The following is a 19,589-nucleotide window of genomic DNA, read 5'->3' on the forward strand; positions in this document are numbered from 1 at the left end:
CTAGACACCAGCGCAGTGCAAACAACGCTAGCTATTCAGATATAGTAATACACGTCGGCTCCAATGACACTAGTGTTACTGCCGTTTCAATGATACGCTGGCTAAAGAAAGTTTTAACGCGCACTCACTCACCATGGGTTGAAGTTGCGATGACGTTCGCTCGGCTTCACTGGTCTTGATGTTGATGTGTAGTTATGTATGTCACGTCAAACAGTCAAGGGTTAGTCTTAATCGTAGTCATTTCAGTCCAGATGTCATGCCGTGAAGTCAAGTAAATCAAATAAATAAATCAATGGCTACGGTCTTCCAAACTTCAAATCAAAAACATCCGCGCATATGCGGTAATCAATACAATATACTATCTTCTATCTTCCAGTTTGTACATAAATAATGCGTCTTGAGTAAGTGCGGTTGAAAAACGGTATCCGACCAGCGTTCCCCCACCTGTCCTGCATTTGTTATTTATGGATGAACGCAACCAGTGCTGACGTCATCAATTGCCCTAGTGGTGGTGTTGCCATACTGCATTACTCAAAAGAAAACTGCTCCAACAACTAGGATGAAGCAATCAGAGATCACAAAGAAAAAACATAGCAAGGACTTGTGATCTCGCCAGAAAGATGAGTCTGAGTCGAGTAATTGTCTCTGGCCCCTTGCCTGCGAGAGGCAATGATGAGAAAGATGGGGGTGTAGCCCTCATTTCCGAATTTAATCTAAAACTTAGTCCTCGTCCTAGCAATTCCTTCAAAACATTTGAAGTTCTCATTATGCGATCCACGGCCGCACTGCCGTTTTATCTTGCCGTTTTTTACCGTCCCCCTGGCTCTTACTCAGGCTTTTTAGATGAATTTTCTGAATTTGTGGCTGATTTGGTAACTCATGCGGATAATATATCATGGGCGACTTCAACATTCATATGAATCTCCCGTCGGAACCACTTACCGTGGCGTTTCGGACAATAATTGATATGTTTGGTTTCATGCAAATAATAGATGAAGCAACGCATATAAATGGTAACACGTTAGATTTGGTATTAACCCGGGGCTTAGCATCCTCAAAAATAATTGTATTACCATATACTAGTCCTATAGCTGACCATTACTTAATCAAATTTGAAGTCTTGGCGCATTGCCATCGTTCTGACCATGATCAAAGCTATAGCAGCCGCAACATTAGCTCCTTAACCACCGCTGCGCTCTCTGAGCTACTCCCTTTAGTAACCGATTCGTTTCCTAATTATATTGGTACGATTGATGATCTTACAAACAACTTTAATGTCGCTCTGTTAAATGCGCCTGACTCCGTCGCACCTTTAAAAACTAAAACTTGTCCAAAGAGGCTGACTCCGTGGTTTAATGAGGAAACACGCATACTGAAACGATTCTTGTAGGAAGCTTGAGCGCAAATGGCGTGCGACCAAACTGGAGGTCTTCCGTCAGGCATGGTGCGCTAGTTTATACAAGGAAGCGCTCAATCTAGCCAAAACTAATTATTACTCTAGATTAATTGTTTTACATAAAAACAACCCTAAATATTTATTTGCTACTGTAGCAATGCTAACGCAACAGCAACCAACCTCGGATAGCTCTTCCTATTCAGCTCACGATTTCATGCAATTCTTTACTCAGAAGATTGAGTGTATTCGTGATGAGATTAAAGACACTGTTCTTACAATTCCGTTGAATTCCGTCATAAATGGTGTTAATAGGGACATTAGGGCTGATAACTGTCCGATAACCTTATCTCAATTTAAAAAAGTATCTCTTGAAAGCCAAACAAAATTGGTTAGTGGGGCAAAACCGACAACTTGTGTGCTCGATCCGCTTCCTGGCAAACTAATTAAAGAACTGTTTATGACCCTAGGACCGTCTGTCTTAAATATTATGAATCTATCACTTACCACGGGTATAGTACCAGCAGCTTTAGGACCGCCATTATGCGACCGCTACTTAAGCAACCAAACCTCGACCCAGAGAGTCTCAACAACTATAGACCGGTTTCAAATCTTCCGTTTATTGCAAAAATCTTGAAAAACTTAATGAATATATGACTAGTAATAATCAATTTGAACCTTTCCAATCAGGTTTTACCGAATGGAAGCTACGGAGGAGGAGGGCATGCTCGCGTCACAGTTAAGCTGAAGAGGAGCACCTTCCCCGGGCACGGGCGGTGTCAAGCGGCCCCTAAGTTTAACCGAATGGAAGCTCCGGAGGAGGAGGGCATGCTCGCGTCACAGTTAAGCCGAAGAGGAGCACCTCTTCCCCCCGGGCACGAGCGGAGCGCGAGGCTGTCAGTTATGAATGAATAAATGAATAAATAAATAAATGAAGAATGCCACCTTTCATTTCACTGGCATGATCCGTGCCTGTCATGCCGCGTGTGTTTTTGTTTTTTCAGCTGTGTGGGCGTTCCTCCAGCGATCGTCTCGCGCCATGCGGTCAGCTGCTGCGAGACGCGCCCACCAGCCCCGCACCGGATTCCCATTCACTCACTGATTACACTCACTACCACCTACACTGACTACCTGGCGTCGGATTGTTATCCTACTTGTGTCTGCGTTTGGAGAGTCCTGCTCAATCCTCCAGCTCTGCTGGAGGATCATAACATTCACAGGGCACACCGGACGGCGTACCAGAAGTTAAAAGTCGAAGTAATTAAATAAATACAAAAATAAGTAATTGAATAAATACAAAAATAATGGCTGGGGAATAAAAAAATAAGAAGTTTTAATAATAATTTTTTTTTGTTATAACATGAATTTCAGTCTCTCTCTCTCTACCCGTATATATATATATATATATATATATATATATATATATATATAATTTAAGCATTTTTGAAGGTGCGCCGCTACTTCGCGGATTTTCAGTTTTCGCGGGTGGTCTCGGTCCCCATTAACCGCGATAACCGAGGGTTCACTGTATTACTCTTACTCGATCTTGGCGCCGCTTTTGACACTTGATCATAACATATTATTAAAACGCCTTGAAACTTGTGTTGGCATTTCAGGTTCAGCGCTTTCTTGGTTTAATTCGTATCTGTCGGAGAGGACGCACTGTGTAATTCATGGCAATGCGACTTCTGATCTTTGTAAGATCACACGCGGAGTTCCGCAGGGATTGGTACTAGATGCTACCGCTTGGTGATATTATACGGAAATATAACATTAGTTTTCATTGTTATGCTGATGATACGCAATTATACATGCCGTTGGATATAACGAATCCGTGTGATTGCTATAAATTAGAGGCATGCCTTGCCGAAATTAAACTATGAATGTCTTTCAATTTTTTGCGTCTTAACTCAGATAAAACCGAGATGCTGATCATTGGACCAGCGCGTCATCGGTACCTTTTTCAAAGACACCACTATGAGTATCGATAAATTGCCCAAAAGGATTCAACAAAAAATCTCGGTGTTATATTTGACACAACTATGTCGTTTCAAATGCACATTAAAAATATTACTAGAACTGCATTTTTTCATCTGCGTAACATTGCTAAAATTCGCCCAATTCTATCAACTTGTGATGCAGAAATCTTAATCCATGCGTTTGTTACGTCTCGCCTCGACTATTGTAACATTTTGCTCTCGGGTCTCCCCATGTCTAGTATTAAAAGTTAGTTCAAAATGCAGCAGCTAGACTCTTGACTAGAACGAGAAAGTTTGATCATATTACCCCGATACTTGCCAATTTGAATTGGCTTCCGGTCCACTTGAGATGTGATTTTAAAGTTCTGCTACTTGCCTATAAAATATTGCATGGCTTAGCTCCTTCCTATCTCGTTGACCTCGTGGTACCATATGTTCCGTCCCAAAACCTTCGCTCACAAAATGCTGGTCTTTTAGTGATTCCGCGAGCCAAAAAGAAGTCCACAGGTTCTAGAGCGTTCTCTATTCGGGCACCAATGCTTTGGAATGCACTACCCTCAGGTATTAGAGGCGCCACCTCAGTAGAAATGTTCAAAACACTATTAAAGACGCATTTATACTCTTGTGCATTTAGTTGAACTATTTGTTGGCCTGTTTACTGCCGCTTTTTCTCTTTTCTTCTCTATTCTGCCCCCTTTTCCCCGGCTGGGGGATTAGGTGACGGTGACCCACTAGGAAGTTTAAGGCATTGACAAACTGGGCATGCACCTGTTCCAGTGATGTCGTCTTCCTGCAGCGCGACATTTGATCAATTTATTTATATACTTTAGCATCTAATTTAATTATTTGTTGGCCTGTTTACTGCCGCTTCTCCTCTTTTCTGCCCCCTCTTCCCCTGCTTGGGAATTAGGTGATGGTGACCTGCTATGAAGATTACGGCACTGACCAACCGGGGAGGGACCTGCTCTCCCAAAGTCGTCTTCATGCAGCGCCTCTTCTGATTTCCCTATATTTCAGCACTTCGTTGAACTACTTGTTGGCCTGTTTACTATTTCTGTTCTTTTTTTTCTGTTCCCAATTCCACGGCTTGGGAATTAGGTGATGGTGATTCACTTGGAAGTGGCTGTTTTGAATTTACCCCAAACTGACTATTTCAAGATCGAAGGCTCATCCTCGGATATGCTGCCATGGAGATTACGGTCCTGGATGAGGACCCACTCCACTAAAGTCATCTTCCTGCAGCACTTCATTTAATTGACTCTCACATTATCTCATCTAACATTATATAGCATCATTGTATGTGTCAAATGTTGCCCACTTAGCATCCAAAGCAGCCTGGTCATCCTGGAAGGGGGTTTCCCCCCCATCTGTGGTCCCTTCTCAAGTTTTCTCACTTTTCCCCCAATGGGGTTTTGAGTTTTTCCTTGCCCTCCTGGGGGTTAAGATCAGTGGATGTTGATTGTGGTTATGTAAAGCCCTTTGAGACTGTCTGTGATTAAGGGCTATACACATAAAATTGACTTGACTCGACTTGGACCAGAATAGAAGTGGATGAGGGAAAAAGGGAGGGGCGGTGTTGACTGATATTGTGCAGATGGAAGTAGGCTGACCGGGTTGTGTTATTATGCTTATGGAAAGATAGAGTGCTGTCAAGGATGACACCCAGACTCTTGACCTGAGGGGAGGGGAAAACAATGGAGGGGCCAACAGGAATGGGAAAACTGACAACTTTGGATTGTATTGATTTTGTACTGAAAAGAATAACTTCTGTTTTGTCACTGTTAAGCCTCATGAAATCATTAGAAAACCAGTCATTGATTTCAGATAGACAGGAGGTGACGGAGGTGGGAGGGAGTGATATGCTGGGTTTGCAGGAGAACTAGAGCTGGGTGTCATCCGCGAAGCAATATAAAGCGATATTGAATTTTCGGAAAATGCTGCCAAGGGCAAGGAGGTATATGATACATAATAGGGGGGCCAGGACCGAGCCTTGGGGCAAACCTGAGGTGACTGGGAGGGACTTTGATGAGAAATATTTAAGCTGGATGAACTGAGTGCGGTCTTTGAAGTATGAATGGAACCAGTTGAGGGCGGTGTGGGTGATGCCGATGGAAGAAAGTCTTTTGAGAAGGATGGTGTGTGAGATGGTGTCAAAGGCCGCAGTCAGGTTAAGAAGGATGACAATGGAGAATGAATCGGAGTCAGCTGCAATGAGGAGATCAGAGGTGACCTTGAGTAGAGTTGATTCAGTGCTGTGAAGTGCACGGAAACCGGACTGAAAGGGTTATTGCAGGTGAGATGAGAGTGGAGTTGAGTGGCGACTACATTATCTAGGACTTTTGAAATGAATGGGGCAGAGGTTCAGGAAATAGTACTGAGCGGCTTTTTCTTAATCTCATGAGAAAATGTACTCGGGCAAGCACAGTCGAAAAGAGTCGTGCGTTATCTCAGCCCAGCCTCACATTCTTCCCCCGACACGGGTCTACGTCCAAGGGAAGGTCCTCTCCAGATTAATCATTGTCTGGATGGTTGATTCCCAGCTGGTCCCCAAGACTGGTATTCCACGGCTGGCCTTCTCCGGCGGGCAGTCTCTCCGTCTCTCCTGCTGGTATTCCCCTGTAATCTTGTCAGTGTGCATGTATGTGTGCTCCAAAATCAAATTATGTCTTTCAGAATGTGTTTTTGCAATGGCGTCCCAGTGAACCCTCCAATCAATCAATCAAATTTTATTTATAAGAGCACTTTTCATACATAAAATGCGGCTCAAAGTGCTGTACAATAAAAACATCCAAATTACAACGAAAAACTAAAACCCATTCCACCCACTCAACATAAACACAAGACACATCAACATACACGCCTGAACTCGCATACACACAGAACACTCGCATTCACACAACTTAATAAACCATCTTAGTAGAAAGACAGGGTAAGGCACAGAGAAACCATATGAGAAAATGTACCCAGGGTAGGTAATCCGCGCTGAGAGGGATGACGGCTCACGCCCACAGGGAGCTGCGCCAACACACAGACCCCTAGCCCAGACTGACCGGGGTAGACCCTACACATAGTGCAGAGGGCCCCGGGCCTAAGGAGCCTCCGGGATGAAGCCCCCTGTGAGAAGGCCAGCCACACCTCCCAGCGCGGAGGCCCCCCTTGAGGAAACACTGGAGCTAAAATATATAAAAGAAAATGATAATGCTAAACAAAAAAGAAGCTAAAAATTAAAGGACAATAATATAAAAAGACGAAGCTAAAATATTTAAGAAAAATTATGATACTAAAAGACATAGAAGAAGCTAAAAATTAAAAGACAATAATATAAAACGACGGAGCTAAAATGTATAAGAAAAATGATACTAAAAGACAAAGAAGCTAAAAAAAATTAAAGACAATGATAATAGATAAAATGACAGTCCTGAATTAAAAGACTAAGATAAATTATTTAAAAGCCAAACAAAAAAGGTGAGTCTTGAGCAGGGGTGGGCAATTATTTTTTCCATGGGGCCGCATAAGAAACATAAAATATTGTGGAGGGCCGGGCCAAAAGGCTGAACTCAATTCTGCATAATATTAATTGTATTTCTTTTTTAAAAAGCAGTAAATAGCACTGTTTTGACAAGCTGGCAAGAGTATATATTAAAGTTAAGCAATGAAACTAAATACCAAATAAACTGAAAAAATGAGGTTGCCTTCCAAAAATTTATTCATTCAAATTTCTCAACACAATGGTAGACAAAATATTAACATTTTTTACTATTTGTGACTCATATTAGTAAACATATTCTGTCACATTCACTTCAAAACACATTTTGAGTTCCATATACTGTTGGATAGTTGTGTAAAGGTTCTGAGCATTTTAAAGACATCACAATATTGTCTTTTTGCACCAAACATTAAGCAAGATACAACATATTGACTGTCACTGAACTGTGATTTTGAGAAAAAGTGTCCCAGTTCATTGTTATCTGGTGCCGTTTTTATATTTCTCTCCATGTTTCGTCTGGTAATGCCGACTCAAATTGTAGTCCTTCAACACGGCGATCTGCTCCCCGCAAACTAAACACACAGCTTTACCTCTAACTTCAGTAAATAAATACTTCGCTGTCCAATTTTTGTTGAAAATTCTACATTCGGCATCTACCTTTCTTTTTTTAGCCTGAGCGGACATTTTTGAGGGCGAACGTCGTCTTGTTGTGATTCAATTGCGCGCATGTCTTGATAAACGCATTACGTCATTATGTGCGACGCACATTGTGCGGGAATAAAAAAAACAAAACAATTTCAGAATAAAAGCAGTGCAGCTTTAGCCCATGAATGAGGTGAAATTAAAAAGTATGTTTATTTTGAAATTTCCAATTAACCTTACACTCGCGGTCAGAGTCAACCAAAGGTATGTGGCCCGGGCCATACAATGCCCAGGTCTGTCATACGGGCCAGTCAGTGCCACCCGGCGGGCCGGATGTGGCCCGCGGGCCGTGCAATGCCCAGGTCTGGTCTTGAGCCTCCTTTTAAAAATATCAACGGTCTCTGCGGACCTGATGTCCTCCGGCAGGCTATTCCATCGACGAGGACCAGAATGGCTGAATGTAGCCTCGCCATGTGTTCCAGTCCTCACCCTAGGAATAATTAACAGGCCGGTGCCAGAGGACCTCAGGGTCCGCGAGGATGGCCCAAGACCGTTAAGGCATTTAAAAACTAATTGAAGCACCTTAAAATCATATCTGAAACACACGGGGAGCCAATGCAGCGATTTTAAAACTAAATCCAGTGCCCAATTTGGTATGTTTGCATCTCTATGGCCTATGTGGAGAATGTGCTTTGTCATATTTGTCCATGAAGTGCTGTCTGGCTTGTCATCAGTTTGTAATGTGCAGACTGAATATGTATGATGTGAATGTGAGTGTAGGTCATGAAAATACTATGTTCACACATTTATAAACTAAGTAATATAACGTTAGCATGTGAAAATAATATCATAAAACAGTAAAGACCATGACTACAATCAGTCCTTCCTATGCGTAGTAGAATTAGAATTAGAATTAGAAATCCCTTTATTGTCATTGTACTCAAGTGTGCAACGAGATTAGAGGGCTCCCCTCTCCAGTGCAATACAACAATAATACAGACAAATATATAAATTAGATAAATAAATAAGAGAGTGCAATGGAATTTAGTACAGAATAGGGTATATAAAAACACATCACGATGCTGTTCTGCAAGGTAGGGGTGTTCTCGTGTGTGTGTGAGAGTTCAGAATGGAGATGGCTCTCGGAAAGAAACTGTTTCTCAGTCTATTGGTCCTCGATTTGATGCATCTGTAGCGCCTGCTAGAGGGCAACAGGTCGAACAGGTGTGAGTTTGGGTGGGTATTGTCTTTGACGATGTTGAGAGCCCTTCTGAGGCACCGGGCGGTTTAGATGTCCGACAGTGAGGAGAGAGGGCAGCCAATAATCCTTTGCGCTGTTTTGACTGTCCTCTGGAGCCTCACTCTGTCCGCCTCAGTGCAGCCGCTGTACCAGGTGGAGACACAGTACGTCAACAGGCTCTCAATGGACGAGTGGTAGAAGGCTAGCAGCAGCTTCCTGTCCAGGTTGAATTTCCTGAGGACTCTCAGGAAGTGCAGACGCTGGTGGACCTTCTTTACCACTGCTGTGGTGTTGTGAGTCCAAGAAAGGTCGTCGGAGATCTGTACTCCGAGGAACTTGAACGTGTGGACCCTCTCCACACACACGCCTTCGATGCAGAGGGGGGGCGGCACCGTCTTGTTCCTCCTGAAGTCGACGACAATCTCCTTTGTTTTTGCAGTCTGTTGTCCTTGCACCAAGCTGTCAGTCTCTTTACCTCCTCTCTGTAGGCTGTCTCGTCACCTTTCGAGATCAGACCGACCACTGTCGCGTCGTCAGCAAACTTGACGATGGTGTTGTTGCCGTGGGCCGGGCTGCAGTCGTAGGTGTAGAGGGCGTATAGGAGAGGGCTCAGCACGCATCCTTGAGGGGAACCGGTGCTCAGCATGCAGGTGGAGGACGTGTAGGGGCCGAGCAACACAGTCTGGGGTCTGTTGGTCCGAAAGTCCTTAATCCAGATGCGTGTGAGGGCAGGGAGGCCGAGAATGTCCAGTTTGGGGACGAGGATGTCTGGGATGATTGTGTTGAATGCCAAGCTGTAGTCCACAAAGAACATCCTTGCATAGCTCCGCTGTTGTTTCAGGTGGCCCAGCACAACATGCAGAGCAGTGTTGATGGCGTCCTCAGTGGATCTGGTATGCAAACTGGTAGGGGTCCAGAGTGGGAGGAAGGCAGTCCCTGATGTGCTGGAGAACCAGCCTCTCGAAACACTTCATGATGACTGGTGTGAGAGCAACAGGACGGTAGTCATTCAGGTGGACGGCTGGTGACTTTTTGGGGACAGGAATAATGGTGGAAGTTTTCAAGCAGGAGGGGATGACTGCTTGAGCCAGGGAGCGGTTGAAGATCCTGCAGAAAACATGTGAAAGTTGGTGTTTTGAGGACCTTGCCTGGTATTCCGTCGGGTCCAGTAGCTTTCCTGGGTTTAACAGCCAGGAGCGCGCGCCTCACATCGTGTTCCTCTACGGTGAGTGGGGGGGAGTTGGAGCATGAAGTGCGGGGGTGTGACGGTTGGGACGAGTCAAAGCGAGCGAAGAAGCAGTTAAGCTCCTCTGCCAGCGATGCACTCGGGTCTGCAGAGGTCGTGCTGCTGCCACGGAAGTTGGTGATGCTCCGTAGACCCTGCCACACCTCCCGTGGTCTGTTACTGGCAAGGTGGGCCTCCAGCCTCCCCTTGTAGGTTGCCTTGGCTAGCTTGATGCCTTTGCTCAGGTCAGCACGAGCCACCCTGTACTGGGCTTTGTCGCCTGACCTGAAGGCAGCGTCACGGGCCTTGAGGAGAGAGCGAACCCTGCTGGACATCCAGGGCTTCGCATTTGGGAAGGTCCGTATAGTCCTGTGTAGGGACACAGTTTCCATGCAGAACTTGATGTAGTCCAGTACACAATGTGTGTAGACATCAAGGTCCTGATGATCAAAGAGGCCCCAGTTTGTGTCTTGAAAGCAGTCCTGTAATTCACTCATGGCGCCGTCACGCCAGGTTTTCACAGTCTTTGTGGTGGGCCTGAATCTGCGCCTGAGAGGGATGTATGCAGGTGCGAGCTGCAAGGACAGGTGGTCTGACTGGCCGAGGGGGGCGAGTGGGAGGGCCCTGTATGCGTGCTTGATGTTCGAGTACACATGGTCGAGAGTGTTGTCTCCCCTCGTTGGGCACTTGACATGCTGGTGAAACTCTGGGAGTACAGTCTTTAAATTGGCCTTATTAAAGTCTCCCGCTACTACGTGAACGCCATCAGGGTGGGCCCGCTGATGTTTATTGATGACGCACGCGAGTAGCGAGAGCGCCGTGCTAGTGCTAGCGTCGGGAGGGATGTAAACAGCTGTGACAATCACGACCGTTAGCTCCCTCGGGAGAAAATAAGGCCGGCATTTAACGGACATGAACTCGATGTCGGGGGAAGAGTGCTTCTCGACGATCGTGCTATCGCCGCACCAGTTCTCATGCACGTAAACACAGAGCCACCCCGCCCCTTCTCTTACCGGTGTCCCTCGTCCGATCCGCGCGATGTAGCGAGCGCCCGGCTAGCTGGATGCTAGCGTCGGGGACGTCTGCAGCCTCGCCAGTTCGTCCGGAATTTTGCGATCATAGCATATTCAGTAAATATAAACCTGCTAAATTAAATAATTGACATTCTGTCCCATAAATGTTTAAAATGCCGGTAATTGCCATACAATCCTTCAAGGGTCGACGAGCGATGTTCGGGAGGAGGAGCAGTGGTGGTGGTGCGTTTCCCTCGGGCATGTGTCGGTAAATCCAGCGGAGTTCAGCGGCAGTGGATTGAAGTTGTCCTGACACAGGTTGATGACATGACAGGAACAGGCAGAAGTGCGAGAAGCAGACTGGCCTGCGGGTCCACATGGCAGACAGGTGCTAACTTTGATAGGTAAGCTAAACTTTAGCCACAGTAGACGCGTCAGCGACAATGCAATCGGTGGGTGGCATTCATGAGAATCGGGATCGCTCAACATACAGATAATAAATAAAATCACTGTAACTGGAGGGATTGTAAACTGCTAAAGCAGGTACAACAAGCGGATCCAAAAAATTTCTGAGAGTTACCGGTGAGCAGTGGCAGCCAAACGTGCCAGCGTCCACCCAACCGGGAGTTGATTCAATATTCACAATATTTTATTATTTTGTCGTACAGTTGTTTAAAAATGGCTCGCTATCGCCCCCTAGAAAAAAAAAACAACAAAAAAAAACAGCCCCATATCTCTGTTTCACCAAACTGAAAATTTGATGAAGTGTGTACAAAGCCAAGACCTAATAAAAAGTCTCATGGAGCCGTATGCTAAATTTATCAGAATCCGAAATCCTTTTATTGTCATTGTACAGTGTGCAACAAGATTAGGGAGCTCCCCTCTCCAGTGCAATACAACAATAATTTAATCAAATATATAAATTAGATAAATAAGAGAATAAATATTGTGATGGAAAATAGTATGAAATTGGAGAAATACAACACAATACGTCGCTGTTCAGCAAGGTAAGGGTGGTCGTGTGTGTGTGCATGTGTGTGAGAGTTCAGAATGGTGATGGCTCTCGGAAAGAAAATGTTTTTCAGTCTATTAGTCTTTGATTTGATGCACCTGTAGTGCCTGCCAACAAATTTACTTCAAACATTGACGAGGCTTTGAAAACAAAAGCTGCTCTAACTTTAACTACAAGCAAATTCCTCTTGAAGATTCCTCACGTTATTTCTCGGAAATATTTCACATTTCCAACGTGCCAGTACCCCAACGTCCGGGTGGCGAGGGCCCTTTATAGCTGCTCGTAGCTCTAGTTTTTAATTAATTTTTTAAAATCAATGGTGATGACAGTGAAATATGTCTGGTCTGGTATCATGATAGCTGGAGGATATTTTGTCATGATATTTTAGTCAGGCCTGATAACAGTGATGTATGCTGATTTCAGGCTACTTTTATTTTGAAATGCCGTATCACATTTTGGTGGGACCGCAATTGATGGACAACTGGGGTTGTCTAGTGTCCCCCAAAATGGGTCTGATATCACGATAGCTCGAGGGTATTTTGAAATGATTATTTTAAAATCAGTGTTGATGACAATGAAATGTGCATATTTCAGGTGTTTTTTTTTTTATTGTGAAATTACACCAGATTTTGATGGGACCACTTTTGATGAACAGCTGGGGTCGTCGAGTGTCCAACAAAACTAGTCTGGTATTACGACAGCTCCAGCTCTTTTATTTTAAAATGCCTCCTTACATTTTGATGGGACTACTTTTGGTGGAAAGCTGTGTTGTCTAGTGTCCTCCAAACCTGGTTTGGTATTACCATAGCTAGAGGATATTTTTTAATGAAATTTTAAAGTCAGGCATGATGACAGTGAAATGTGCAGATTTCAGGCAACTTTTAGTTTGAAATTACAAATTAGATTTCAATGGGACCACTTTTTATGGACAGCTGGGGTAGTCTCGTGTCCCACAAAACTGGTCTGGTATCACGAAAGCTCGAGCTATGTTTTTTTTTAACTCAGTGGTGATGAAATAAGCGAATTTCAGGCTACTTTTATTTTGAAGTGCCACATCACATTTTGATGTGACCACTTTTGGTGGACAGCTGGTGTGGTCTAGTATCCCCAGTCCTGGTTTGGTATCACGATAGTTTGAGGATATTTTTTAAAGATTTTTCTTTTAAATCAGTGTTGATCACAGTGCATATTTCTGGTGATTTTTTTATTTTGAAATGCCACATCAAATTTTGAAGTGACCACTTTTTGTGGACAACTGGGGTGGTCTGGTGTCCCGCAGAACTCGTCTGGTATCACGATAGCTTGAGGATTTTGTAATGATTTTAATTTTTTTAATCATTGGTGACGACAGACAAATAAGCAAATTTTCACGCTTTTATTTTTAAATATCCAATCAGATTTTGATGGGACCACATTTGTTTTTCCGGTTCCGTCGCCACGCGAGTGGCTACCTGCTAGAGCAGCACGGCTCACTATTTGAGCCTTTTTCGCGTGTTTTTCCCTTTACCCAGTTTTATTTATTTTACCTCATCGCAGCAATGGACATCCAAATTGCGGTGGTTTTATTGCTGCTGAGGGCTGTTTTTTGCGTGATCGTGTCCGGAGATGTCACTGGGAGCTACGGATCAATCGTTTACACAAGACATCAGCTGTTAGCACTTCATGCTAACCCCGTGCCGACTCCCGGAGCGAGACCCGATATCCCCCGCGAGTTGAGGAGGAAGAGACGGGGGATGTCGCGCGGGGGCGAAACGCCAGAGGAGGCGTGACCACCCCGTCCTCCCGTCCGTTTTTATGGGAAATGTTAGATACCTTCCCAAGAAAATGGACGAGCTAACAGCGCTAACGCGGCACGAGAGGAACTTCCAATGAGCTAGCTTGCTGATGTTCACGGATTCATGGCTAACAGAGCTAACGCCGGACACCGTTGTGGAATTTGACGGCTTCCAAATACTACTTGCGGACAGGACACTGGAAAGCGGGAAGAGGAAAGAGGAGGGCTGGCTGTGTTTGTTAATGATAGATAGTGTAACCCTAGGCACATCACAGCTAAGGAGCAACTTTCCAGTCGGGACAATGAGCTGCTAGCTGTTAGCATGCGTCCATACTTGACAAGCATCGCGAGTTAACAAGGACGCGCACGTAACAGGTGCGTGAGTAAACTGCTTAAAACTTTGATCGTCATTCGGCTGACCTACAAATTGAGACGCTACAGTCAGTTTGACGTTTTTGTTTGCTTCATTGTGGATTGACATGGAGGAACAAGACAGTGGAAAGCGGACATTAAAAATGACGGAGAAAAGCTGTAGAAGATCACAAGCCTAAACGGATGCAGGCACGCAGCTGCAAATTTGCTCAATTGACCTCCATGCAACGTCAAATTGAACAATTGATGGAGGATGATGCAAATGTTGACGCTGTAAAAAACTGAGCTTCGTGTTTGCTTTAGCGGCATGGAGCAAGAATTTGTGGACCTCAATTCCGGTCTGCAAAATTTAAAGACTGAAGAGGATTTTGCCGATGACCAAAATAACTGGTTTGATCCAAAAAATGTAATTAATGGAAATGTGAGCAATGGAAGAAGGACGTTTTGAAACGTGCAGAGGAAGGATGCAATAAACAAATATCACCTGCTGATAGTAGATCTGCATCAACTAACTACACCCATAGAAGTAGAAGTAAAGAATCTAACAGACAGAAGCTCACTTCTGTCAACGTCTTCAATTAAATTAAAGGCTCAAATGGAACGAGCATGTTTAAAGGCAAAGGCTGCTGATTTACAACAAAGGTTGGCACTTGAGCAAGAAGAAGCTGCAATTAAAGCAAAGAAGGAAATGCATGCAATGCAAACGGCACTCCCTGAGTCTGATGCTAAATTGGATGTCTTGAGAAGATATGAAAATACCCAGGAGGATGGTATCCACATTCCTGATGAGTGTGTTACAATTTAAACAAGGAAAAACATTCAATTACCATCACAGCCTATCAGAGCAACAAGCAGTGTTGACCTGAAATGCTCCCACTTCGACTATTCCAATGGCTAGATTTCCACATCAGACAGAAAGTAGAGAACAACAGGGACATGTGCTTGATGGCCTTTGCCACGCAATCTCACAGCAAGCCAGTGTCGCAGAATACTTAGCAAAGAGTCAAAAAGCATCGCTTCTTCCCGAACTTTCCATTCCTACGTTTTACAGGCGACCCTCTGCATTATAAAACCTGTATAGGTGCCATTGAACATGGGATTGAAGGCCGTACAAGTGATAACCGTGATCATCTTCAATTTTAGCTGCAGTATACTAGTGAACAACCACATGAGTTGGTGAAGAGCTGCATCCATATGGAACCTCTGACAGGATATACCAAAGCAAAACAAATCTTGAAGGAGTTTTATGGTGATGACTTCATGATAGCAGAAGCATATTTAAAGGAAGCCATGGATTGGCCAACAATCAAGTCTGAAGATGGTGTTGCACTTCAGTCTTTCACATTATTCCTTATGGGCTGTTCGAACATAATGGCAGATGTTAATTACATGGAGGACTTGGACAACATGGCTAATATAAAGGCATTGGCAAACAAACTTCCATACAGACTTATAGAATCTTGGAGAAAATTTGCCTGCAATCTCCAAGAAAGAACAAATAGAAGAGTGAAGTTTAAGGATTTTGTTGACTTTGTTGACAAGCACGAAAGATTTCTATAAAACAGAAAACAAAATCACAACACACAGAAACAACAAAATCAAAGAAAGTCTTCACAACAGTCATTGTGCCCGCCAAGATGGAAAACAACAAAACCACCACGCCAAAGGCAGAACCTGTTTCAGTGGATGCTATTGCCAAACCATGTGCTAATTGTAATGGAGAGCAACACAGTCTCACAATTGGTAAGGAATTTAGGAGAAAGCATCACAAGGATAAGATTGACTTCTTGAGGAGCAAGGGTCTGTGTTTTGCATGTTTGATGCACGGTCGCATTAGCAGTTGCTGGAAACAAAAGCTTCAATGTCAAGAATGCTCTAGACTGCATCCTACAGCACTACACATTGTCCATAAACTTCTGCAAAGAAACAGCCTAAGACGATTGTGAATAGCAGTACCTATTAAGCGCCCTCGTACAAACAACAGAAACCTGGGGTGTCACTGGGGCCTGTAAATAGGACTGCATCCTTTCAATAATTCCGGTATGGGTCAAGGCACAAAAAGGAACCAAGACAGTGGCGACTTACTGTCCGGTTTAAAAATGCCCTGACGCCTTTTTTAGACTGAAATAACTTACTAAAGTTTTCGTTTTGTGCCATTCAGAATGGGAGAGGGAGCCAGGAGGTGAAACAGCCGTCTTGCCAGTTCAATCCCGCACACCCTCTGACTCTCACCCTCCGTTCTGCCTTTTTATTGAAACTAACTCATCAATAACTAATCACCAGAAGACAGAAAAGCATCAACAACTAATCACCAAGAGACAGAAAACATCAATAACTCACGGTATAAAGGTCAGTTTAACTAAAGCATCAATAACTAATCACCAGGGACTCCAGCAGGCAGAAAATCATAACCCAAGGTCAGTTTAACTAAACACATCTTCAGGATACGGTGTCTGTGTGTGTGTGTGTTAAAATAACAAGTAAGTGTCTCTGTGTGTGTTCAACATTAATGAGTGTATAAAAACATGATTATGAATACACAAACTGATTACCTATCCTCAGCCCATCTTACATTTCCCCCCTGTTGTGGATTTAAAAATCATGTCCTTACGGCTTTAAGACAGATCATCATAATGAAATCATACAACAGTGTGATCATCAGTGGAGGAGCGAAAACCTCACATTAGGGAAAAATTCCCCTCCTCCCTTCCGGCGTAGAATGAGATCCTCATAATTTGATGACCATCAGGGAATAAAACTTGTCCCTGGGGTGACTTGGTGGAGGCCCTTGCCTCGTTGTAGGAGAGATAAGATAAGATAAGATGTCCTTTATTAGTCCCACAATGGGGAAATTTGAGGTGTTACAGCAGCAAAGATATAGATCACACAGAGTCGGCGGCGTAATGTAGCCGTTAATGTATAACATTAGCAGCAGACATTCAGAAAAAGCATGCAAATATACACAGTATAAACGTATATAAGTGTTAGGAAACACTCCTAATGTTTGTCCATTATACGGAGGGGGAAACGCTGTAATGATAAAAACTACTGAATGATTGAAAATACTGCAATCATAAAAATATTGCAATGATAAAAGTACTGTAATGGTAAGAGTACTGAAATGATAGAAAAGTACTGCATGATAGAAAATACTGCAATGGTAAAAGTACTGTAATAGTAAAAGTACTGCAACGATAGAAAAATACTGCAATGATGAAAGTACTGCAATGGTAAAAGTACTGCAATGGTAAAAGTACTGTAATAGTAAAAGTACCGCAATGATAGAAAAATACTGCAATGATAAAAGTACTGCAATGATAAAAGTACTGTAATAGTGAACATCCTGCAGTGGTAGAAATACTACAGTGATAGAAGTATTGTAATAAGAATACTGTAATGGTAAACAAAATACATCATTGGTCAATATTTAAGTACACCCTTGGCTGAAAGTACAGTAGTAGTTAATATTGCATCCTAGGACTGCACAATTGCACTTATGCCCTCCCGTTTGTAGGCCTGACCCAATGTTCTTGTTAAAAAGTCTGACAGCAGTTGGCAGGAAGGAGCGGCGAAATCTCTCTTTGGTACAGCGAGGGTGTAAAAGTCTGTCACTGAAGGAGCTGTAAAGTGTTCTCAGAGTGTCATTGAATGGGTGGGCTGGTTTGTCCAGCATTGATGACAGTTTTGCCGTCATCCTTCTGCCCCCCACTGAGTCCACAGAGTCCAGGGAGCAGCCCAGGACAGAGCTGGCCCTCCTCACCAGTTTGTCCAGTCTCTTTTTGTCTCGGCCCGAGATGCCTCCTGCCCAGGAGACCACTCCATAGAAGATGACTGATGAAACCACCGAGTCATAGAAGTTCCTGAGGAGTGTTCCCCGAACGCCAAAGGACCTCAGCCGCCTGTGTAGGAAGAGTCTGCTCTGACCCTTCCTATAGAGAGCGTCTGTGTTGTCGCTCCAGTCCAGTTTATTGTTCAGATGAACACCCAGGTACTTGTAAGTTGAGACCCTCTCAACGTCTGTTCCCTGGATATTCACTGGTGCAGGTGGAGAGTGCCGACGCTTGCGGAAATCCACCACCAGCTCTTTGGATTTCCCAGCGTTGATTTGGAGGCGGTTCTGCTGACACCAGTCCACGAACCCCTGCGTAACCCCTCTGTACTCCCGATCGTCATCGTCAGTGATGAGGCCGACAATCGCAGAGTCATCAGAGAACTTCTGCAGGTGACAGGTTGTGGAATTGTATTTGTAGTCCGAGGTGTAGAGGGTGAACAGGAAGGGAGCCAGCACAGTTCCCTGCGGCGCTCCCGTGCTGCAGAGGAGCACGTCAGACACACAGTCCTGTGTTCTCACGTACTGTGGCCGGTTTGTGAGGTAGTTGTGAATCCATGTGATGAGGTGGTGGGCCACTCCCGCCTGCTCCAGCTTGTCTCCCAATAAGGCGGGCTGGATGGTGTTGAAAGCACTTGAGAAATCAAAGAACATGATCCTCACCGTGCCCCCCGCCTTCTCCAGGTGGAAGAGTGAAGTGTGGAGCAGGTAGATGATGGCATCATCCACACTGATGCCAGGCTGGTATGCAAATTGGAGTGGGTCCATTGAGGAGCTGACCAGGGGGCGCAGATGGACGAGGACCAGTCTCTCCAGGGTCTTCATCAGATGAGACGTCAGCGCCACTGGTCTGAAGTTGTTGAGCTCCTTCGGATGGGGTGTCTTTGGAACCGGAACCAGGCAGGATGTTTTCCACAGCTGGGGGACTCTGCCCAGCTTCAAGCTCAGGTTGAACATGTGCTGGACGATTCCACACAGCTGGTCTGCGCAGGATTTGAGGAGCTGGGAGCTGATCCCATCTGGGCCTGCCGCCTTCCTCGCCTTCATCTTCCTCAGCTGGTTCTTCACCTGAGATGTTGTGAGGAACAAGGCTGAGCAGGAGGAAGTGGTGGTTGTCTGATGAGGCTGGGAACTGGAGCCTGTGGAGAGAGAGAGGGGCGAGAGAGGGGGAGAGAGGGTCTTGTTCGCAGTGGCAGGAGGGGTGGGTGGGGGCTGCATCAGGGAAGCCTGAGCGGGGTCAGACATTTGATCAAACCTATTGAAAAATAGGTTCAACTCATTTGCCCACTGAAGCCCCCCCCCCTTCTGGGTCTTACCTGCTTGTCCGTGGCCTGAGATGGTCTTCAGGCCCCTCCAGACATCCCTGGCATTGTTCCGCTGCAGTTGTTCTTCCATCCGCATCCTGTAGGACAGCCGTCCTTACCTCCCGGATCTTCGTGTATGGTGTGTGTGTGTGTGCACGTGTGAGGACAGGGGCAAGAAGTCCATGTGTTTTTACGTTTCAGTGTCCAGTTTGAGTTCGTCATTCTCAACATTAATCAGGTTGTAATGGTACATTTGGGCAACAAACCTACGATTAACCATCGTCTTTGTCATAAAAATAATGCAACATGAACAGACTAC

This window comes from Idiotropiscis lumnitzeri, unplaced genomic scaffold (assembly GCF_059441095.1).
Source record: "Idiotropiscis lumnitzeri isolate Australia: NSW breed Sydney's pygmy pipehorse unplaced genomic scaffold, RoL_Ilum_1.0 HiC_scaffold_117, whole genome shotgun sequence".
Lineage (NCBI taxonomy): Eukaryota > Metazoa > Chordata > Actinopteri > Syngnathiformes > Syngnathidae > Idiotropiscis > Idiotropiscis lumnitzeri.